The following is a 26,015-nucleotide window of genomic DNA, read 5'->3' on the forward strand; positions in this document are numbered from 1 at the left end:
TATTTGTGTTATGTGGGAGGAGGAGAGGGCTGTCTGTGTACATGAGGCAGTTATACCATTGCCTCAAGATTCCCAGATTCACCAGCTGGACCGGAGAGGAGATTGACAACTGACCTTTGGACATGCTAGAATAATATTGGGAAATCCTTAATTGAAAACAAGGGCCAGTGGGGAGTGAGGGTGTAGTGCTTTTAATTTTTAGTGCTGACTTATATAATTGCTTTAGTGAGCAAGTGCCAGGTAACTTGAGTGCAATGTGTTACAAGTAACTAAATGCAAAACGACAAACAGTAACTTTCTTTCAAGTGAAACAAGTAAATAAGTACAGTAAGCAATGCAGATATCACTAGTGATCCACAGAAGCACTGAGAAGTTGCGTATTAGGTGGAATTAGCTTCCAGGAAATAACAAGCAAACAAACAACAAGCATATAAACAAAGCTAGATTCAGCAGGCCTGGATCTAGTCTATGCTAGAGCAAACAAGGTGAACCAATTTCAGTAAGATACAGTTCAAATATTCAGGCACTATAAACCTTTAACCAGAAATTCCCAGCTCAGAAGGGCAGAGTCCAGCCTCTTCTCCCACAAGAGTGCAGACCACGAACCTTCTTAATGTAAAATAACTGGCCTGAAGCCCAAGTGCCTAAACCAGAACTAATACACTTGGACACTGGGCTCTCAATCAGCAGTTCCCAACTTAGAAGGATGAAAGCTACCTGTCCTGCCACCACAGTGCTTGCCACAAACCTTCCTAATGTAAAACAACTGGTCTGAAGCCCAAGTGCTTAATCCAAAAGACTTGAATGATAGCTACACTTTAATCAAGTTACAAACAAGCAGTAATAAATACCATTGAATACTTTAGAGAATGTCTGGATTAGTGCTCAAGTTACACAAACAAAGCTAGATCCAGCAGGCCCGAATCCAGTCTATGCCACAGCAAACAAGGCGCACCAACTTCAGTAAGAAACAGTTCAGATATGCATGCACTATAAGCCCTTAACCAGAAATTCCCAGCTCAGAAGGGCAGAGTCCAGCCTCTCCTCCCACAAGAGTGCAGACCACGAACCCTCTTAATGTAAAATAACTGGCTTGAAAGCCCAAGTGCTTAAACCAGAATTAATACACTTTTAGAATAACAGACACTTAGCCCTCAATCAGCAGTTCTCAACCTAGAAGGATGTAAGCTACCTGTTCTGCCACAACAGTGCAGACCACAAACCCTCTCAGTGCAAAACAACTAACTGGTCCGAAGCCCAAGTGTTTAAACCAAAAGGCTTAGAATGAGTTACACCAAGCAGTAATAAATACAATTGAGTATTTTAAGATGATGCAAAAGTAAAGAAGTAGGTAAAACACAAGTACAGTAAAAGCAGATGAAATTTTTTTTTTTTTTTCTGAACAAGTGCTGAGATCAAAGAAACAGATTTGAGTGCTGAAACTAGAAAACTGGCTAGTTATAAGAAAAAAAAACAAGCTAGAAGGCTTCCCTCAAACACAGAAGGGATTGGGGGCTCAGAAGCCTACAAATAGTCTGTACCACTTAACAAGAAAGGCAGGAAATAAGCTTAATTTTTTTTTTTCTATTTCCCAGATGCTCTCTTTGTACACAGTAGGAGTGCCTGAAATCAGAATATGATCTCACTGCACTCAGTTGAGTGAGCAAATGAGATGGGCCCAGAGGCAGGCTGAGGGGCGGGCAGTTTCAATACCACTAAGATTAACACCAAAACAAAATGAGGGCGAGTGGGTGGGAATAACTGAAGAGCAGAATAACTTCAGTTAAAAATTCCTTCAATACTCCTTCATACACAGTTTAAATCAAATTAAATACTGTATAATACTGTATTTTTTCTTTTAAAAAGTGCAGATAAAGGTACTTAAATTCTCTTATACGTCCAGTTGAATATAACCAAGTTCTTAGCTGGCCAAGCTGAAGTTTTAAAGCAGGAATTATTTCACATGCACCAGTTTAAATATGCAAGGACAGGAAATCAAAGAATGTGGCTACCCCCACACCTGTAATTACTAGCAAATAACAAAATTCAGCCAACACTAGCTTCAGTTCAAGTTACTGAAGAGCAGAATAACTTCAGTTTGGATTCTGTATTATTTTCCTGAAATATTAAAGAAAAATTCATTTTCCTAAGAAATAGTTTTAAATCTACAATAGATCTAGGTAAACTTGCTTTTCTAGTAGGAATAAATTTGAAACCTTTTGATAAGAGGTAAAAATGTTCTTCTTTTAATTCTATGTTACTGTAGTTGAAAATCTTATAATCATCTAATGTGAAGATATTTCCATACCTAGAAATAAGTGTATTTTCTTGTCTATGAGGATTTACTGGTAATTCCGCCTGAAATTGTGTTTAGAGTTAGAGTCGGACAGGATTCTGGTTCAATCCTGTCCGACTCCATGTAAAGGGGAATTTCTAAAGAATCAGAAAAATTATCCTGCCCTTCAAACTCAACAACATGTTGAGCAAATCCCACAGGCTCATTTTCATTATAATTGTATACTGCATTGTATTTGAAAGCTGTTGGTTTAGGTTTCGGATAAGCCCTACCTTCTCTGTAGTCTTTCAAATCTCTTTCTAATTTAAAATGTTTCCTTTTTGAATTAGCTACACATTTTGCCTCTACTTCAAAAAAGATGTCCCTGTATTTTTTCTTTTCTGTTTCAACCTGAAACAATAAATCATTGGTAACAATAGTATTAATCCTTTCAATCTTTTCTAATAAGCACATTCTAATCCTTTCATTCTCTTTAAGTATAGTACCCACAACTTCTAAACCACATTTGTCAAAGATTTTAACAAGTTCCCTATGAAATTCAGAACCCTCGACAACATTGTTAGGAAATTTTGTAACACGGAGACCCTTAGGCACAATTTCCTTACTCAAACATTCCTTCAAATACAAACAATCACACCCAAGCAGCTTATATTTCTCTAATAAATAATAACGTTCATCTAAATTCTCTCTATAAGACAATGCATTGCTGTCCTGGTGCTTGGCTGCACCTATCAATTCAGTAACTGGGAATTCTTTTGCTATAAATAATTTAAAGTCAAAACTGCCTCTGGCAGAACTAAATTCACCTTGATTGTTTGGAAGAGGAACAGACTGTTCATCAAATAGTGGTGCCCTTGATTCTTCCCTGGTTGCTGGCGCTGTATTGCGCAAAAGACAAGGAAAATCCACAAATTCTTCGTTACTGTAAACCACATTGTTTTTTGAAGAATTAGTGCTGGTAGATCCAATAATACATTTCGGAGCTTCCTTGGTAGTTTGCGAAGCATCACTGTTTCCATTAAGCTGATTTTGCTTAGAATTACCTCCGTTGGTAAGCGCTGTTGCTAGTGACACAAGAGACAAACATGCTGGTGTCAGAAGATCAACCAGCTAGGAAAGCTGCCCAATGACTTTACGTAGTTCACCTCTATCCTGTGAACACATAGTTTCAAGGGTGGTTTCACCTTCTGGACTCTCAGCCATCACAAATAACCAAAACCAAAACGAAGGATGTATGCAAGTCTTCAATAACAAAAAACAAAAGAAAGGACTTGCAACGAGTGTCCAAAGGAAGGTCAGATATGTTTAACCACATAGTAATTTAAAAGGAGATTGTTTTAAAATTAAATTAATTAAATGTAATTTTATGATACATAATTTGAATTTCAAAGTTTAAACTGTTGAATCAATATATATGTATTTATGGACAGTATTTCAAAACCATATATTTTAACTTGGAAAGTTTAACAAATGATTTTATGTATTTTATTATTTACACTAGTTGTTCAATTAACTAATTTGATTGATCAATTATTATTCAATTTGCACAACTGGAAAGGTATAAAAGTGTTTCAGTGATGACTGTTAATTGTTCACTTCTGATGAAGACTTGGATTTTGTGTTGAAAACGTATTTTTTTGTTTTTTAGTGTTATTGTGAATAAAGTGCTTGTGCTTACTTAAAGGGCTTGGTTTCTGACCTTCCTTTGGACACTCGTTGCAAGTCTTTTCTTTTGGCACACAAGATATGATCCTCATACACACACAAACAGTTCCCAGCATTGGGATTAGAACTCCTGCCAATCTAGATATTTCTACTAGTGTGCTACACAGTTATCAGACACGCCGCAGAGCTTACACATTTCCATCTAGTCCAAAGGTAGTTCTAAGGTGGATGACATCAACAGGACTACTAGATTGAGGTGAGGGATATTGTGAAGGGTAGTACACAAGTCAAAAATGGTATAAGCCAAACAGTACATGACACACACACACACACACACACACACACACACACACACACACACACACACACACACACACACACACACACACACGCACACACACGCACACACACACATGCACACACAAACACACACACACTCACTTGCCAGTATTGGGATTATAATTCCTGCCTATCTAGTTATGTCTACTATAGTGTTATGCACTTACTGCATGCACTACAGAGCTTACTGAACTTTCACATGGTCAAAAGTGCTGATAACTGCACAGCTGAGGTAAGGTATTACATGTTGCAGAAAGTCTGCCTTCTGTTCCACCCTTACATCATGCTCATTCTTTCTGTCTTGCACTTCAAATAGCAATATGGCTTGGCACTTTACCAGGTTATTGTATCAAGAAGTGTGGCACACCTGGGAGCTGTCAGCAGTACTCGTTCATCACAGAAATAGCCCCAGTATTTACTAGTTATGTCCACCCCTCCTGGCATGATTGAAGGGCAGTTTTCTGTGCTTTCACCCATTTACCTGGTGCACTTGTCCATTCCGAGTCACTGTTGTAACTGCCTCATGTACATAGACAACCTTCCTCTCTAAACGCCAAACAATCAGACCTGTGATAGTTACCCGTATATCACCCCAATGTGGACATATGGACTCTCCAGCAAAGACTGGACTAGCAGGTCAAGAGGATAAGATTAACACCTGCACTACACCATGTGGAACACATAGCTCACCATGACACCCACTTTGACTGACATACAGTGAAAAGCCACAAACTCACCTTCACAGAGGCACTCAATGGATATTTACCCAAACAGCACAGACCAGCAAGACAGACACCCACTCAGACACTGTGACATGGCACATGCCAAGGTATACATATTTAACCTACACAGTGTGCCCCTCAACCTAAGCTCCTAAGGCTAACCACCTTGCACAATACAGTGATCATGGGTAACTCAGTACTGAGGCACACACATATCCCACTCACTAAGTTGAATATGGATCAGGTAACTGCCAAACATCTATCACATGCCAGCATCCAACACATGACACTGCCAGTCATGGCTCTCCACAACAACTATGAGTATCACTCTGTATCCATGTGGGTGTGAATGACTTGGGACACACCTCCCTGGACTACATGACAAGAGACATGGTTGAACTCTCGGATTATGTGTTCCAGGCAGGTTTGACAGTAACCCTGAGCAGTGTACTGCCATCACCCAGAATTATGCTGCAGTACTATCAACAGATGATTGACTGCAACATTGACTTATGTACTTTGTGTCATTCTCAGGGGATCCAGTACCTCTCTGCTTGGGATGACATGATTGACAGAACCCAATGACTTGCCACAGATGTCCTGCATCTGTCAGTGTTGGGTTTCCAGGTACTGGCTAAGTGTCTTGCCACCTGTATGATGCCTTATTAGGCAGTGATCCTAATGTAATTATTCCATAACAGCTAGACATGTATGCAATCTGAGGGTCATGCTGCTCAGCAGTAGACATCTAACTATCAGGATGCAGTCACTCTCGGAGTGGAGGACAATTGTCTGCTGTAATGGAGAGGTGGTTCACAGCAGCAGACAGCAGCCCTGCAGTATCAGGCTATGACACATTCCACAGCTGTCAGCCCCCAAACATGGACCACACCACAACTCCACAGGTGGTGTTGTCTCAATATTCATTATGGCTATGAACACCTCCAGACTAGCATTCCAGCATAGTGCATTGGCGATACTTGGGTACACCTGCCTTGGGGTAATAGTGCAATCCAGACCATAGCCTGTTATGGGTCCACATCTATGCCCCTAAACTGTCAATGCTCATTCCTCGACACCATGCCATCTGTGATGGTCCAACGCAACACATAGTATGAGACTTCAACTACCCCTCCATCAATTGGGGAAAGTAGGCAAGCACCAATACAGTGGCTCAACACTTCTGAGATTCATCATTTCCAATGTGCTGAACCAGCTCATACTGACCCCCATTAGAGGATGCAACAACCTTGATCTGTGTTGATTACTTAAATATGGGACTGTTGCTGATTCACAGTTGTCAATCCCTGCATGGTGGGATCCACACAGGCTGTAATCAACATGGAACTCAACATGTCAGCCACACACCCCACAAAGGCAACCACCTTGCAAAACCTCTCCAAAGATGACTTTGCAGCTATGAAAACAGGGGTGGATGACTTCACTGCCCTCATGGCATTGGAAAATAGCTGCATGATTGTGGAATCATACACATATGCACTGTACAAACAGATACATGAATGCATGGTACTAGCCAGAGCCAACAGAATGCAAACACTGTCCTCCAAATACTGGGAGACAATGTGATGGTCCCCTGCCATTACTAAAGTGTACAACAGAAGGAGAACACTGTTGCAGAGAAAGGTGGTGCCCCATGAATGTTGAACTCTCTCATTAGCCTCAAACACAACTTTGGATCCTTCATGGAATACCCTACATGCATCTATGATGGCAGACATGCAGCAGCCACTGGTGACAATCACAACAGCATTTGATAGTTGCATTAACAACCTCCACAGTGTTAAACACAAGTGCTGTGAGTTACTGCACAATGCTAGTACCTATCCTGAGACAACGGATATTGGCCACAGTCTTGGCAACCCATTCAGTGCCAGCTTTACCCTCTCTACCCCCACAAGTGAAGTGCTGAGTGAATGTGTTCTCACATGCTGTATCCTGTTTCTGTTCTAGGCATCACTGTGTCACCAGGATTTGGTCCTGCAGCAAGACCAAGGGGTATGGCAGTGTGATAACACATTCACAATGTCTTAGGCAGGGTACAGCTGTATCTGCATGGATGTAACACAGTGATTGCACATGCCTCACAGATTATAGGGCTGAGGGTTATACATAGGTATATGATGATTTACAATATCTTTTGTAGAGTGGAGAATGGTGCATGTTGTGGTTTGGACACACCTCAGATTGCTAATAACCACAGCCACAGGGGATATTCATCAACCAAACACACTGAGATTACTATTCACGCACACACACACACACACACACACACACACACACACACACACACACACACACACACACACACACACACACACACACACACACACTGCACCTACATAGACAGTATGATATGGAGATTCATTTGAGTTATTGGAGTCTGTCCATACAGAGCATGCATCTAAGGCATGGTATTCCCTTTGTGGGGTATGTTTGCAGACTCTACAGTTGTTGCAGGTGTCCGGTGGGGAACATGGCAAAAGGGCCACTGTACACCTTGATTGGGCTACTGAGGGGATGGAACAGGGTGCCATGTCCTTTTATGTGCTGGATAACACACAGTCAGTCAGGAGATGTAACACGTCAAAGTACATTCTGATGTCAGTGGCACTGTTGTGATCAACAGACAGCTGACTGTCAACCTTTGTTCCCCATTCTGTTATAATAACATCACTGTTCATTGGACGACCACCAATGTATTACTTCATGTGAGCCATGGTGTTCCCAAAGGTAATAGCAGGACATCTCTTGGCATTGAGGCAATCTCCAGGGTTCTGACAACAGTCATAGGTTTCAAGTGGTCTTTGGGCATGATTGGGAATGCTACCACCCACCTTACTGTTGTATGCAAACATTATTAGCATGGGTGTCTTTGTGTTCTCCTGCACCTCAGAAGATAGATCCCAGACATGAGAGGACATGGGTCCATACCCTGTGTGACACCAGTCATGGCTGGTCATCGGTTTGACATGGAGTCCACTGCAATCACACAGTGGGTACTATCTATGAAGCAATTGGCAGGAGAACTACTGATATAGTAGTTGCTGCCTAACCAATTGTGTTTGTGTATGATTCCTGGATGGAGAGTGGTCTCTCAGTATTAGAAGGGTTGGCTATATTATTAACTAATACATACTGTCACATAGTCATTGCACATGGCACTGCACATTTAGGGTGTGGATTGTCTACACCAACATCTATGGTGTTTGACAAATGTTGGCCTTGTAATGTGGGCATTGGGACATATACTAGGTCCTCAATATAATAATTTAGCAAAACCCACCCCAATGGATCCTGTTACTAATCACACCAACACCTACACAGGATACTGATGACAGACAGACACACACACACACACACACACACACACACACACACACACACACACACACACACACACGCACACACTTGCCAGTACTACGTTTTGAACCTCTACCTATCTATGTATTGCTATTACAGTGTTAGACAGCTATCATATGTGCCACAGAGCTTATAAAAATGGATGTTGTCCCAAGGTACTTCTAAGGTGAGGAACATCACCAGCCCTGGCATTGGGTGACACACACAAAGACACACACCCACCCTTGCCAGTACCAAGTTTTGAACCTCTAACTATCTATGTATTATTAATACAGTGTTACGCAGTTATCACATGCACGATAGAGCTTATAAAAAATGGATGTGGTCCCAAGGTACTTCTAAGGTGAGGGACATCACCAGCCCTGGCATTGGCTGGTGTAGTGGGTGAGGGATTTCATAAGATAGTTTACCCAAAACACACATTTGCCAGGAGTGAGGTTCGAACCTCTATCTAACTATGTTTTCAGACCTTTATGTTATGCATTTACCACACAGACCACTGACCTTCCATGGTTTAGGTGTGCCAACAGGTACTTCTAAGATGAATTATATCTGCAGGACTTCTAAAGTCAGGCACTGAGAAGTGTACTGGATGTAAATGTGGCCAAAATCTTTAAGGTACGAATATATATATATATATATATATATATATATATATATATATATATATGCAAACACTTGCCAGGAATAAGATTCAGACCCTTACCTATGTAGTTACTGCTACTACATTGTTACGCATTTATCACACACACCACAGAGCTTATAGGTAGGGCAGTGTCCAAACATACCTCTACGGTGAGTGACATCAGCTGCCATTGTAAAATATTACACTTTGAAATGTACTGGCTGTGTATGGACACAAAATACCTCAACCTACAGATGTACACAAACACTTTTACAATTGCCACTCCTGAGATTAGAACTCCTACCTAAGTATTGTTTTGCACTACAGTATCACACAGTGATTGCAAGTGCCACAGAGCTTACATATTGAAGAGCTGTCCAAAGGTATCTTTGAAGGTGAGTAACATTAGCAGCAGTGCTAAAGGAGGGCAAGGGAAGTATAATGAGTGTGATTAGCCTCAAAATCATGTCTCTGCAAAGACATCCACACTCTCTCACACAAACACACACATTTTCACAGTTGCCAGGACTGGGATTATAACTCCTACCTAATTAGTTTGGTACAGTATAGTATTACACAATTATTGCAAGCGCCACAGAGCTTATATGTTACAAATCTGTCTAAAGGTATATTTGAAGGTGAGTGACATCAGCAGCAGTGCTAAAGGAGGGGTAAGGGACATGGCCACAAATTCAGGTCTTTGCAAAGGCACAACACTCTCTCACCCAAACACATGCATTTTCACAGATGCCTGGATTGGGATTAGAACTCCTACCTAACTAGATTGCTACACTATAATACTATGCACTTATCGTAAGCACCACAGAGCTTATACATTGGAGACCTTTCCAAAGGTATCTTTGAAGGTGGGTGACATCAACAGCAGTGCTAAAGGAGGGCAAGGGAAGTGTAATGAGTATGATTGGCCTCAAAATCATGTCTCCTCAAAGACACCCACACTCTCTCACACAAACACAAACATTTTCACCTTGCCATGACAGGAATTAGGACTCCTACCTAACTAGTTTGCTACACTATAGTATTACGTAAGTTATCGCAAGCACCACAGAGCTTATAGGGCTAGAAGCTGCCCAAAGGGTTATTTTCAGGGTGACTGACATCAGCAGGAGTGCTAAAGTAGGGCAATGGGAAATGTAATGAGTGTGAATGGCCTCAAACACATTCATCTAGAAACACACACACACACACACACACACACACACACACACACACACACACACACAACTTTACATTTGACAGGATTGAGATTACAACAGCTACATTGATACTTATTTGTACTATAGTGTTACACAGTTATCACAAGCACCACTGAAGCTATAGGGCTGAGATCTAACCAAAGTAATATCTACAATGAATGACATCAGCACATCATGTGATATAGGCCAGTGGGATGTGTACTGGGTGGGAAAGGACTCATAATGGGATTCTGTCTGTCACTGTCTGTCTCTCTCTTCCCCACGTCTCTGTGTGTGTATGTTTGACATATTATATTATGTTGGCCTTTGATATGTGTGAGTATTCCTATCCAATCTGTGTGTGTGTGAAGTATCAATGGTGTACAATCTGGTGTGTGTGCACAGACATCTGTGAATAACAGATATCTGTAGTCCACTGTGTTGTCAGACATGGGTTTCATTTCTCTAAGTGTAGGAGCATGCCCAGTATGACTTATATTGAGTGTATGCATCCATTCTAGTGAGAGTTAGACTCCAGTTCAGGGTTTTGTGTGCTATAGCTACACCTAGCAACCTGTTTCTGCAGGATAGCTGTAGATAGGTTGCCAATATAGAGACACAATGGGCATAACATATGGTGATACTGTAACTATTGCTGTCAGTGCTACTTGTGTAACATGATTGGTTGTAGCATAGAGTTTCTGACATATGTACTGTTTTACACTGTGATGTATCATGTCATCAACTACTGACAGTTATCATTCTTTGCTCACAGTTATTTACCAGGGAAATACAAGATGAATGAAGCTGAGACCAATATTCTGAGGCATATAGACTACACATTCTGGCACACTCCTACCATTGTGGAGGGATAGATACAGACAATAAACAGCTGGTTCTGTGCAAATGGTACAGCACCTTGTTAGTATGCTGGCTGGGGATCCCCTTCTTGTGCTTTTCTCAACTTAATGGAATGGCCATATCCTGCTGGGGCCATACCTCTCAGCTGTACAGATACACCCAGGTTATCCAGAGGCAGGACTCATATATCTGGTCAGTTTACCTTCACATTGTGGTTTACAAGCAGTTATGTGGCTATTCATTCATGGGTTTGCAGTCGGGGGTAGAATGGGTGGACATTAGAGTTTTAGACTTCACACACTCCATGACATCCATGCTTCTACACACCCCCCCTCTGTTATTCTCTCCTCTTCCTAACATTATGAAAGCAATATATCAGAGGTATACCTATATTTGGGGCTTTATCCCAGTAGTATTTATGGCCTGGTCCACAGTTCTTGCAGTAGGACATGGGGAGGCATGCTACTGACATTTGTCAGCATGGCCTTTAATTTGTTTTCTGTTTACTGTGTTAGGTTGTTAGTTAGGACCCCCTGACATTCCGTACATTGGCAATATGGATGAAGCATGGTCTTCTGCTAGAGGACTGTAGGCCATTTGAGAGTGCTTCAGGCCATCTGTGGCAGGCTAGTGCATTTTGTCACTCATATATTCCCAGGCTGCAAGCCAATAGATTACCCTGGGGTGACAGTGGTAAGTGGTTGAAGTGTTTCTTTCAGTCCTTCCTGCTCATACTGATCCACGTCTGGATTTGGTCAGGTTACTGCTTACAGCTAGGGACACACCTGCATGGGACACCTATTCAGCATGCAGCATCATGTATGTATTCCCATACAGAGATGGGTTCATGCTGTACTCATTCCCTACCGCAAGGATATGACCTGTGATAAACCTGTGGCTGATGGTGGGATGAGCTGGTTGCATGTGTGATATGGAAGCTATTTGGCACCTGACTCACAGATATACCTGGAACATTCCCCTTATGCTGGCTTGTGTGTGGACATGGGAAGCCTGTCATTACTTCATAAGTGTGCCTTTTGTGGTCTGCCAGTGATTGGCCAGACTACCAGTATTCTATACTAGAGGGACAACTAATGTGATGCTAACCTCTATGTATAATTCCAAAGTTGTGTGCAGTTGACAGTTATTTTATATGCACTCTGTGTAGGTTACTTCCCCCTGTGTACTGTTTCTATGTATGGACCCCTGTTCATGATGTGTCCAGCTTTCCGATGGTGACAGAAATTGACATCTGGACAGTGAGTATGTACAACTGCTGACATGGGTGTAGCTGAGAAGCAGTGTGGTTGGCACTGCAGTTGTTGGAGCATGGCCCTGTCAAACACTGTACTGTACCTAGGCCACTGAGACACAATCATCCAGGCCCACATGCTGACCACTTCCAGGCAATATTAAACACATAACAAACTTACCACACTGACCCCTGCATATTCTACACATGCAACAATGTAGATTGGGACAGCTCTGGCAATCTGTGCTCCATTGATATTACTCCTCAAACTTACATGTTACTGCATTTCTACATGGGATTGTGGGGGGGGGGGCGGTACACACCTGAAGACTTTAAACATTTTCAATGACTGTACTGGTATTTTGGTTATTTTGTTGGCTTCCATATCATATTGTATTGCGACCTATCATGCAGAAAGGAGGCATATCAGTAGAGTACACATGTTAGATTTTGATGGCATAAATTTCAGTTTCAGACGTCTTACCCTTCAGAACTAAAATGCAACTGCCAGGCCTGTTGTAGCATGTCTGTGTAGGTCTGGAGGGGGGCTGTTTGACATTGCAATAATTTGGGGGCCTTAGCCCAGCATTTCTCTATGGTCATCTACACCTTTCCTGCTGGGTGAGGCTGGTGGTGGGTATGTGACTCTCATTGACATCAATGTGTGTGACCTATTGACACCCACAATTATTTGGGCCATCACATGTACTGCAGTGGGGGTTGTCATTTTCTGCAGTACTGCCTAGTATGTTGACACCAGTATTTGTTATGGATTTCCTGCTAACCCATATAGCTGTCAGCTGTCTGCTGCTATCCCATTCAGCCACCCAATTCCCTTGCATGCTTGCATCCATACCATACATACAACTACCAGAACATACTACTCCATTCAGTAATTGATACCTTATTGCTTGGCCAGTACTGAGGATGGTGCTGGAGGGCTGCCTATGTTGGATGCACATAGTATACTCCATATACATGGTAAAGCACAGGTACTGTCATGTTTGGCATCCCTTTTACTGTATGTGTGAGTTGGAGAGAGGTATCAGTCCCTGGGTCCCTACAGTGTCAGTGTGTGTGCTACGCATTGCCTCTTTGCCAAAGCCTGGGCATACTGGGCATGCCTCTTTCTGCCTACAAGGGCAGGCTCAGGAAGTTCCTCCTCCAAGTCCCTCTGTGCCTGTGCTGGTCTTGGCAATGGTTGGGGGATGTTTGGCCCTGCCCGTGCTGTTCCTGCTGCAGCTGTTTCCACAGAATCATATTGTGTAGCATGGCACATAGTATGAATATTTGTGTACATGTAGCTGGGGAGTACTGCAAAGCTCCAACAGATATGTTAAGGCAGCTGTACCATGAATTGAGCATCCCAAACACACACTCTATAATGATCCTGATTTGTGCATGTGCCTTATTATAGTGTTCTTGTTCGGGTGTGTGTGCATTTCTGATGGGCGTCATCAGTCATGGCTCCAGTGCATAGCCAGCATCCCCCACTAGATGGCCATATGGGATGTCTCCCCTGGCAATCCCCTGATACAGCTGTGAGCAATGCCAGATGTGGAATTGTGATAGCTTCCAGAGCTGCCAGCACACATGTTCATGATAATGCCCTGGGAATTGCACACAACCTGGCAGTTGATGGATGGGAAGCCCTTGCAGTTTATGTAGACCCTACTCCGCTCATCAGGTGGTGCTTTGATGTGGATATGATTGCAGTCTATAGCACCAACTACCTCAGGGTATTCTGCTATACGGTGGAAGAGATGCATACTTCTGGTCAACCCCTCACGGGTGTTGGGGAAATATATATGCTCATTGGCATGTGGTGTCATGGCATCCAGGAACTGGTGGAGTACCCTGGATGCTGATGCCTGTGAGACCCCCATGATATCCCTAGCTGGTCTTTGGGAGGTACCTGTGGCTAGCATTCTTAAGCCTGCACATACCTTGGTACCCACTGGGATGGGTTCCCCTCTGTTGGCTCTGTGTGTGAGGTGAGGACTGCACAGCTGGATGATTTGCTGAAGAATGTCCCTGTCCACTCTATAGTGCTCCACTATCTCCAGCTCATGTAGGCCCTGGTAGGTTACCCTAGGTCTGTACACTGTTCTCCTCCTTCTCACTGTGGGTTGGTTAGCAGCATTTTCCTCCTCACCACCCTCAGTCTCTAGCACATATTGATGGAGTAAAGTAGCAGCAGCTGCTAACATTTTTAGTTAATTTTGTCAGTTAAAAATCCCCTGTCTGTGTACACCAGTGGTGTAGACTTTGTGAGTAAAACAAGTCTGAAAGGTGTTTGCAGAGGTTATAGTAGTGTGCTGGGCTGCTGCATGTGTAACTGGCTGATTTTAGTACATTCCACCTGCCAGCTATGCTAGTTCTCCTTGATTGCCTTCCTACTGCTGATTCCCCTTCCCAGTTTCTCCCTATTTAAGCCCTGTGGCATGCTGCACATACCCAGTGATGAAATGTAAACAATGTTGACATTTCCTTTTGTTTTTTTTATGTTTAAAACCTGGTGTGTGGCTCGTACACCCGTTTAGGCTATGTACACAGTGCTCAGGCACATCTAACACACACCCTTCCTTAGCTGTGCTTAGCTAAGGGCAAACACAGGCCACAGAGCGCCAATGAGCTTACAGCGAGCATGACACACCCCCTTGTGAAGTCATTCAGCTCTTAGACTTGCACTGTTGTATTACTGCACCTACATGGTTAGGTACAAGCTAACACTTTGAAGAAATATGTGATTCGGTATAACTGCCCTCATTTGCATACCCCAGTGTGTAGGTCATTAGTTACTGCACTAAAACAGACTCTTCCCACCCCTTGACAACCAGTCTTCCCTGGTATTGTTTACATTCTGCATGCCATTGAATATAATTTCAAAATGCAGATTTAACTTAAAATTGAGTTTTCCAATTTTTTTTTTATTTTTAGATCGATCCCGTTTGCGCACCATTGCCCTGTGCTTAAATGGCGGAGATTGACCAAAAAAAACTTTAATTCTCATAATAATTAATCACTTTTTTTAAAGCCAGTGGCATTATATTTGGCCATTGGCATGTATAATGTACATAATACATGCTTTTTCATGAGCTGTCATGCCTCCATTTTGTCAATTGCAAAAATGCACTCATTTATTTTCTGAATACATTTCTGCACTGACACTGTTCTACCACAGAGACCTGGCAGCTTGCTGAATCACTAAATCACTTCATTTGCATGTTTTTTACCAGCAAATGAGGTTATTTGCATATTTTCCAGTTTTCCGTGCTGGAACAGTGTAGGGCCACTCGTGCACGTGAAAATGACACTATCCTGAATCGCTCGGCAGCCATTTTCCATGCAGGAGCTCCTACACTGTTCCTGCACAGAAAAATGGCTTCCTGAATCCTGGGGATACTTTAGCCTGCTCATTTCATATTCAAAATTGTGTCAGTGTTTATTCTGAACACAACAAGCAAATGGACCAACACATTGTTGAACAGGGTGTATAGAAAATAGGCAATAAAAAAAATAGAAAACAAATTGCAGACTCCAGAAATGCTCGTCAGAAAATAAAAAAACTTTAATAATCCACAACAAAACTTTCGGGTATGCTTTGTTGTGGATTATTAAAGTTTTTTTTCTGCCAAACATTTTTTGAGTTTGCAGTTTATTTTCTATTTATTCTGAATGCACTCAGTAAAAATATATGTAACTGGGTTTGACTCCTGTATTACCTGTCTTATTTTTATAGTTTCACTTCAATTTACACCTTGTGCCACATATATAAATAGCTGACAGGTGTATTTTTCTCAGTCAGTAATGTCCAGAGTGCTGAAGGAAGTGCACCAGCAGCAGTCCTAGTTCCACTACTGATTGCATTCCAAATTAACTTTGTAAATATTTGCCTTAGAAAGTGAACTGTCATTCACTGCCAGTGACTGCTGACAGTCAAAAATGTGCAATGCGAAGTGGCGAGCAAAGAATGAACACAAAATACAATTAAACCATTATAAAATAAGATTTTAACTGTAAATTTCTGTTATTTCCTCCCTTTTGTTGTCTTATAAAATGAGCATATACTCCTTAATCATCACTACTTTCATACAAACAGCCCCCTCTCTCTGGGTTTGAGCCATCAGAGCATGACATTAACACCACACATTTGAGATTATTTTTACTATTTGCCACAGACTCAGACATATATTGGGAAGAAGAAAAAGTAGATTACACATACTCGAGATGTGACATTGTATCCACTGACATTATATGTGCAACATAACCAATTTGTGAAAGATGCCCCTTGTAATTTGCCAATATAAGTGTGGATGATTGGAATACTGGCAACATATAATGTAATACTTATTTTAACAATAGCAAACATGATTTACAATACTACAGTTGTTTCTTCTCTTCATTTTCTCTTATCTATGGTTTGCTAACATAAATGCAATGTCATTTGGATTGATTTTGATATCTTTTTAAATGGTTAATGTACTTCATTAGAACTACAGACATATTTTTACTCAGAGGCACAATGTGGTCCTAAGCACTTATTAATAAAACTGTTATGAATGCTTATCTTCTAAGTCAGTCAATGTAATCCCAGTCTTTTTGATAAATCTCTTCTCCCTGACACACCCTTAGTATGTGTACAGCAAAGAGGAAAGAGTATGATGCATTGATTATTCCTGCAGTAAGACTAACCCTTTATACTTGCAAGTCCATAGCAAGCTATGGTTTTAATGCTTATTGTTCTTCTCAAGGGGCATGTGCACAGAATTTTGTAGCTCCTCATACCATGTTTATCTGCCTAGCACTTAGTGCAGATTGTAGGATTTATGAATGCTAATGAGTTCACATCTAATTTGCATATTCATGTGCTCGCAGGTTTGAATCTGCATTATATAAGATAATCATGTAGGTAGGGCACTTGTATCATACTACAGGAGACTGCATGGATCCAGAGACTTTGACAGTGCTGTTTTACTGTTGGAATTGCAACTGTTTCTATTCTTTTATAAAGATAATTCTTTCATTAAAGGCATGTGATGCTTATTTACAATGGAATAATTTGGTTAACATTACTGATGGCTTCACATTCCTCAATAGCAATTGTTTGCTGTCTGAGTTTTGTCTTTCTTGTTTTCCTAGCACATGTATGATTATTTTAAGTAAACACAAGTAAAATGTTAACTACTTATATTGCAACATTTCCCTGATAATTCTGAACAGTTCTTAAAAATGTTATATGAATATTTACAATGTCAGGTTTGCAGCTGTAGTCCAGCAAATGTGTTCAAACTGCAATATATACCTGACATAAACCAAATGGGATATACCTCAATTTTTAAACATGTCTGCTATGCCTTAATTTTAAGTACAAGTAATTTTCTTAAGGTTGATATCTCTTTAGAGTTTCAAATACCTTGTGATTATCATGTAAGAGATTTATCATTGCTATAAAAAATGGGGGCTATCTTTATAGTTGTGTATTACCTATTTTACAGTTTCAGAGAACCAAATATTTAATGTATTTAGTTTATGATGTTTGCATACATTCATGTGTCTATTTTATTACCCAGTTTATTTATTTATTTATTGACATTTGTTAATCGGGTTTGTCCAACTGGGCTTGTGGCCCATTTTCAGTGGAGACCCGAGGAGAAAAGCTCCAGTAGTACATTTTTAAACAAGTGCAATTTTAAACAATATTGATATAATAGCAGTTATAAAGATTCACATATGTTGGGTTACATGCATAAAGTTAAAGTTGCATTAAAAAGAAGCTTAGTAACATAATTTTACATTGATATAGTTCAATAGGTCAATAATAAAAAAAATTTGTTTGTATAAAATTATGCAAATGCATAGTAGATACATTGGAGAGAGAGGTGTAATGAGGTACTAAGTATGGAACTTTTGAGGGTACATAAAGGGAAGGAAGACTAGGTGGGGTCATGGCAAGGGCAAGTCCTGGAATTGAGAAAATAAGCTTTTATTTCATTTTTAAAGTGTGAGGTGTGGGAGATTGAACGTAAGTCAAGGGGAAGTTTGTTCCAAGCATGGGAAGGGAGTGCTTATATAGTAGTTCCTTTGCTTAATTCATTTTTCTTTCTTATTTTTCATCACATACGGAAATGTGGCACCCAAGACATCTGGCCCCTATAAACCTCCATTCACAGATGCAGCAAGAGGTGATTGTGCATGCCCTATGGCAACATTGCTTATACTTGTTACACAGAAGCAGCCCTAACCAGTCTTCTTGGGAGCAGGTCATCATGATGTAAGTGTTGTTGGAGGACATGGTTGTGAATATGTGAAAATCAGACATCAAGCCAGCGATATGATCAACAAAGAAAAGAAGTGTTCAGCTACCATTGCATGAGACTGGAGGACTACTAATGTTGGTCTTGCTACAGAACCACCAGTGACTGAGACAGAAGGGTTTCTGTCCACTGTACGAGATCCAGACAACTCATCAGGGGGTTCTTCACTGAGAGTTGATATAGGTGCTCAGGTAGAGGATGAACCAGCTGTGTATACTGGTGAACTTCCAGGTGTGCTTCATTAATAATTACCTCATATATACTGTATATCTGGGTCTACATTGAATGATTGAAATTACAAAACTTTAAACTGATATAGTCGGGACCATATAATCGAAGTTTTGTAATCTCAAACATTTAAAAAAGGAAAAAAAAAATGAAAACACATATATGCAGGGGTGTAAGCCCGCACACCCCCGATATTAAAATATACCAACTCCGAGATTGCACTACAGCAAGAAAAAGGGAATATTCCTGTTCCGCACTGTACGGAGATCTCCATTTAAATGTTTGAAGCTTTAGAACTTCCATCATATGGTTTCAGATATATGAAATTCGAAGTTCTGAACTTTGATCATTTAACTAGGACCCATGTGTGTGTGTGTGTGTGTGTGTGTGTGTGTGTGTGTGTGTGTGTGTGTGTGTGTGTATATATATATATATATATATATATATATATATATATATATATATATATATTTATTTATTTTTTTTTATAGACAGTGAGAGATGCAGAAAAGGCAGAGAGTGGGGTGGAGAGAATGTAAGTGGAGAACAGATTGTTTTATGTGATGTTTCTTAATGTGCACATTTGAAGTTGGTTGGTTGCTGTTTATTGTGTCATTTGGATTGTAATATGTATCATCCCTTGTTTATCTTTCTTCTGTGTAGGCACAACTGGTACTGATTTACCATGACTACCTGCAAATAGCAGGCACATACCTTTTTATTATTATACATAACGTTGATCTATTTAAGTCCTACAATGCAGCTACAGGTATTGTTGATTGACTTACATTTTATATAACATAACTTTGATTAGTTTTTTTGCTCTATTTTTTCTTTTGTTTTGTTCATTACTTATTCTTACAAGTGAGCCTGCCACTGATACTGCACAACCCCTTTGAGCTGATTTCAGGGTATCTGTTGCCTCTGATGATGATGATGATGATGATGATGGTGGTGATGAATGGGAACAGTCTGACTTGGCAGTGAGTCAGTCTGACACTGAGGTTGGAGCTTCCACATTTCCTGCCCATCTTTTGAATACAGTCAGTATACTTATGCATATTCATGACATGCAGCCATCATGGATAGGACAGGTTGAGAGTGATACAGTTGATTGAGGTAGTGTGGTTACTCCACTTGCAGAGCTGGCTGAGTCTTTCCATATCCATTAATAGGAATGTTGGTAGAGGTACACAGAGCTGGCTGAGTCGTTCCCTATCCATCAACAGGAGTGTTGGTAGAGGTACACAGAGCTGGCTGAGTCTTTCCCTATCCATCAACAGGAGTGTTGGTAGAGGAACCTGCTGTCTGTCTTCCTCCTGATGATGGTGTGTTAGCAGGTGCCACAATATGTATCTGAAGGGATGGCATGGACACATAGACCCATTCCACCAGACCTGAGAAAAGATAGTGTGATGACTAAATGATGTGCATTCTGACATGTGAGACTTTCTGAGCCATGTGGGTGACTTTTTGGACAGGGTGAATGGTCCACTGGATCATAAGTTTCTGTAATAGAACATCTGCTCAAGAGAGTTGGCATCCATGTGACCAGAGAGCCTTTACATCACCAGGAGTTAGCTGGCATAGCTGTGCCACATCCCCCTCCCTTAGTGGCACTAGTTCCAGTGCTCCATCAGTGATTGAGGTGGTAGGCCATGGTATCATGGTTTTGGAAGAAGTACTGATGAGAATTAATCCAGCAGATATTGTTCATGTTCAGATAAAATTTCTTTGTGACTTAGGGTTGCTTGTATGTCTGATGCACAGAACAGTTGACTAATGCTTTCTTGCTTACTAAGAAGCTTGCTTTAATGAAATGTATTGCAGAAGAAATGTGTTTTCTTTTAAGTCTGATTTTCTGCTCAATTGTAAATGATTGACAATGTACTTCATCACCCTCATTTATTTTAGATCAGGACGATATATAAGTATACTTTTTCTATGTGTATACATTTTTATTTTATTGTGTGATATTTTTTATTATGGGATATTTTTATTATAGGACATTTTTTGATTGTCCTATCAATTGCATTATTGGTTTGTTACTATTGAATGCATATTGACACATGCATTGTCGGGTTGTTGTTCGTTGTTGTAGTTATTGTTGTTATTATTGAATGTACATTTATCCATGCACTGATTGTTTTGTTCTGTTTTGGTTGGTGGTTTTATGCCATCTTTTGAGGCATTACAGTACTTATGAGTATTTTTTGGCATACTTATTAGCATATTTTTAGCATATTATTCAGCACATTCATTCTTGTGCATACATTCAATTTTGTGTATAACATCTTTGTGCTTTTATTTATATACACAATATTATGAATTTTCCATTAATTTTCATCCATTCATATTGACATACACCTATTTTTATTTTTATAAAGCTATTGTATATGATTATTTATAATATTTATAATATTTATAATATTTATAATATTTATAATATTGCACCCCATTCTTATACTCACAAATGAGATAGCAATTCCAGCACTTCTATCAGTTATCATTTTTATTTATTTTTTAAATAAGCTACTTAGCAAATTGTTTTTACTGCATTTAACATTTCTACTTATTTTACATATGGTATAAACCTAGAAGGATGTTCAAACTGAGTGTATTCAATCACTCAATCAATTAATTAATGTATTAATCAATTTATTTTTGCGCCAAATGGGATATTTAAGAACTCTATTTGGGAGTTTCTTTGTTCTGATGAAATCTGCTTTGCAGATGAAAGCGCTCAACCGTATGTGTATTGTGTTCTGTTACTTAGCACAGCATTGTTTTTGTGGAGAGGGCCATCAATAAAGCTGTTAAACATCATTCCGGGTACTGAGCCATTCCTTGTGCAACCAGCCATTTCGTGGTTTTATCAATTGTAAATGATTGACAATGTACTTCATCACCCTCATTGTGTTTGTTATATTATTCTTAATACCTGCTCACTGTTGTTTGTGTATATTGGTCAACTGGAGTGATGTATGGCACTGGGCAAGATCATGTATGTATAATGCATAAAACAGACATGAGTTAATACTGACATCACTGTATAGTTGAGGCATTTCATTTTAGTGCCATAAATAATTGAATATGAGAGCAATCATTTAGATATCTCTTTTTAAAGGTGCCACACTTACCTTGTTAATAGTGCAGATATGAGATTTGTTCTTGGGGGTTGTCACTGTCTGATGCTAAGAGAACACATCCATTACATGGTTAAGTAAAAGTTATGCCCTGGGGTTCAGTAAACCATACACAGAGTATAGAAATAGTGCAGCAGCTGCTGCACAAAATATGGCCAGTGAGCGATCCAGTAAAGGGCTTCTGGGATGCGCACAAGTGCTCCTACACTATTCCTACATGGACACCACTGCCTAATGCTAATTACCTCATTTGCTGATGAAAACCATGCAAATGAGGTGAATTAACAATTCAGCAAGCAGCCAGGTGTCTTTGCAGGAATAGTGTAAGAAGCAGAAATGTGTTCAATTACTAGCTGAATACATTTCTGCAGAATAGAAAACAGATGACAGCTCAAAATAAAGCATTTATTATATTTATTAGGCATACCAATGGCCAAATATATGGCCATTGGCATAATAAATAGTTTAATTTTTTTTTTAAATAAAACTTTTTTTTTGACCGATATCAGCCGTTTAAGCATAGGGCAGTGGCTTGCAAACGGGATCGTGATGAAAATAAAAAATAGGGGGAAGATCAATTTTTACAGAAATCTGCATTTTGCCATTATAGCCAATGACATGCAGAATGAAAACAATACCAGGGAACAGTGGTTGCTAAGGGGAAAGGCCCAGTTAAGTGTGGTAACTATGGAGCAAGGCAGTGGTGTATGCAAATGAGGGGATTTATACTGAAACACAAATTTCTTCTAAGTGTCATACTGCACCTAACCATGTAGGTGCTCTAACACCACTTGTAGACAGGAGGAGCAGTTAACATGAAAAGGGGGTGTGTCATGTTTGTTGAAAGCACATGGGAGCTCAGTGGCCTGTGTTTGCCCTTAGATAAGCACAGATAAGGAAGGGGTTGTGTCTGAGGCTGTATTGTCTTATTCCATGAAATGCAGAGTGTGTTCACAACCAGGGGAGGGCCAGTTCTACTTAAAAGTGTTTACTTTAGATAAATGGGTGTGCGGGGCATGCACCTGGTTTAAAAAAAAAAACAGGAAATAGCAGCACTGTTTATGTTTGAGCAGCAGGTATGTGCAGCCCACATCGGGGCTTAAATGGAGAGGAAATGGGAAGGGGAAACAGCAGAAGGAAGGCAATCAAGGAAAACTACCATAGCTGGCAAGTGAAATGTATCATAATCAGCCAATTACACAGCCAGCAGCCCAGCACATAGGTTCACGGGTTTATAGGTAGGTACTAGGCTATTGGCCCTAGGGTCTATATTAGCCTAGCCAAACAGGTAACCTGGCTTTCACCACCCAAGAAAATTATTTTCCTGTGCCCCTGTTGAGCAGAGCCACAGAAGTGATCACTGGGGTGAATTTCCTATCTCCCATCCAATCATCAAGATTTTTCTGGAAGAGTGCTAATAAGGAGCTTTGTTTGATATAGATAGGTAGTTTATTCCAGAGTATGGGAATTCTCTGGGACAGGAATATATCCCTCCAGCATGTTCTGTTTATTGTGTTGACAAGGTTTAGTTCCCTTAAGTATAGACTTCCTATATTCTGGAACAAGCTACCCATCTATGTCAAGCAAAGTTCTTCATTAGCACTCTTCAAGAAAAATCTTGATGAGTGGATGGGAAATAGGAAATACACCCCGGGGATCACTTTTGTGTCTCTGCTGGACAGTGGCACAGGAAAATAACCTTCTTGGGTGGTGTAAGCTATGGCACCTTGCTGGCTAGGCTTATGTAGGCCCTTGGGCCGATAGCCTAGTACCTACCTATGAACCTATGAACCTAGAGCATGTAGCTCAGAGGGATTGGGATTTTTTTTAAGTGGAGCATGTCTAACAATTCGGGTTTTGACATAGCTTTGTATGTTAGGCAGAGATCGCCTCTGAGTAGGTGATATGCGACAGAGTAAAACTGGAGTTTTTTGAGATGGTCTGTGTAGGGCATCTGTTTGAGGCTGGTAATCCTCATTGTGAGGTATTTCTGGGGCCTTTCCAGTTGTTGTAGATGTCTTGTGAGGTATATACCAAAAAGGGTGTTGTATTCTATAATGGGTCTAATAAGTGATGAGTTGAGGGGAACAATGACCTCTTTTTTCCTGGATGAGAAACCTTTTGTGATGAGGTGTGCCACATTGAAGGATTTCCTGACTACTGTGGTGATGTGATTATCAAAGCAGAGACTACTGTCCACCTGTGTCCCAAGGTCTCTTATCACACTTTTGGTGTTAAATAGACTACTGCCTATGTGGTAGTTCATGGGTACAGAGTTTTTACCAAAAAGGATGACAATGCACTATTTGGCATTGAGCTTGAGGCCATGGCTTTGACACCAGGCATCTGTCTCAGTAAGGCCCTTTTGTAGGATGTCCTCATCGTTAGGAGTTTTGATTATGGCTCCTAGTTTGCAGTCATCTGCGAACTTCATTAGCCAAAGATGTTCTGTGTTAGCCTGTACTTCAGAGAAGTAGATATCAAACAGGAGAGGACCCAGGACTGAACCCTGTGGTACTCCACTTGTCACTGGTCTGAAGTTGAATTTTGGAGTGTGCTACTTTTCACAGTGTGGGTTCTTTCAGTGAGCCAGTTGGCAACCCATCTTGTGACATAAGGATTTATACATAGTTTAGTGAGTTAATCTATAATTTCAGAGTGGGGGATGGTGTCAAAAGCCTTGGCAAGATCTAGATAGGCTGTGTGAACCACCTTACTCTCATCTATGGCTTTTGAGACCACTTCAAAGAAGTCTATCAGGTATAGGAGACATGATCTGCCTTTTACAAACCCGAACTGGATGAGGTCCAGAGTTTGGAGATTACCAGTGTCATTGTTTATAAGTTCCATGATGATATGTTCCAAAGCCTTGTAGACCAGGCTCATCAGACACACTACTATAAACTATGCAAACACCTTTCAGTCTGCTTTGTCCCACAAACTCTACACCACTAGTGTACACAGTCGGGGAATTTTAAACTGACAAAACTGACAAAACTAACAAAACATGTTAGGGGCTGCTGCTGCTGCCTTTATCTATAAGTATGTGCTAGAGACTGAGGGTGGTGAGGAGGATAATGCTGACTACCGTCCCAGAGTGAGGAGGAGGAGTAGAGTGTACAGACCCAGGGTAATCTACTAGGGGCTACATGAGCTGGAGATAGTGAAGAGCTATAAGGTGGACAGGGACATTCTGCAGCAAATCATTGAGCTGTGCCTGCCTTGCCTCAGACCCAGAGCCAACAGAGGGGAACCCATCCTAGTGGATACCAAGGTATGAGTAGCCTTAAGAATACTAGCTACAGGTAATTTCTAAAGACCAACTGGGGATATCATGGGTGTCTCACAGGCACCAGCATCCAGGGTACTCCACCAATTCTTGGATGTCATGCTGCCACATGCCAGTGGGCACATAAGTTCCACAGCACCTGTGAGGAGTTGATCAGCTATATGAGTCTCTTCCACCATATAGCAGAATACCCTGAGGTACTGGGTGCTTTAGTCAGCATGCACATCCCCATCAAAGCACCACCTGGTGAGTAGGGTAGGACCTACATAAACCGCAAGGGCTTCCCCTCCATCAACTGCCAGGTTGTCTGCAATGCCCAGGGCATAATCATAAATGTGTGTGTGCTGGCAGCCCTGGAACCTGTCACAATTCCCACATCTGGCATTCCTCACAGTTGTGTCAGGGATTTGCCAGGGGGACATCCCATATGGCCATATGGTGGGGGATGCTGGCTATGCACTGGAGCTCTGGATGATGGCACCCATCAAAAATGCACACACACACACACACACACACACACACACACACAAGAACACCATAATGAGGCACATGCACAAACCAGGATCATTATAGAGCATGTGTTTGGGATGCTCAAGTCACGGTTCTACTGTTCTTCTGTTGACATATCTAGTGCAGCCTTTCAGTAATTTCCATCCACATGTGCACACATGTTCATATTATGTGCCATGCTACACAAT

Source organism: Protopterus annectens, chromosome 1.part2 (assembly GCF_019279795.1).
Source record: "Protopterus annectens isolate FY-2018-M chromosome 1.part2, PAN1.0, whole genome shotgun sequence".
Lineage (NCBI taxonomy): Eukaryota > Metazoa > Chordata > Ceratodontiformes > Protopteridae > Protopterus > Protopterus annectens.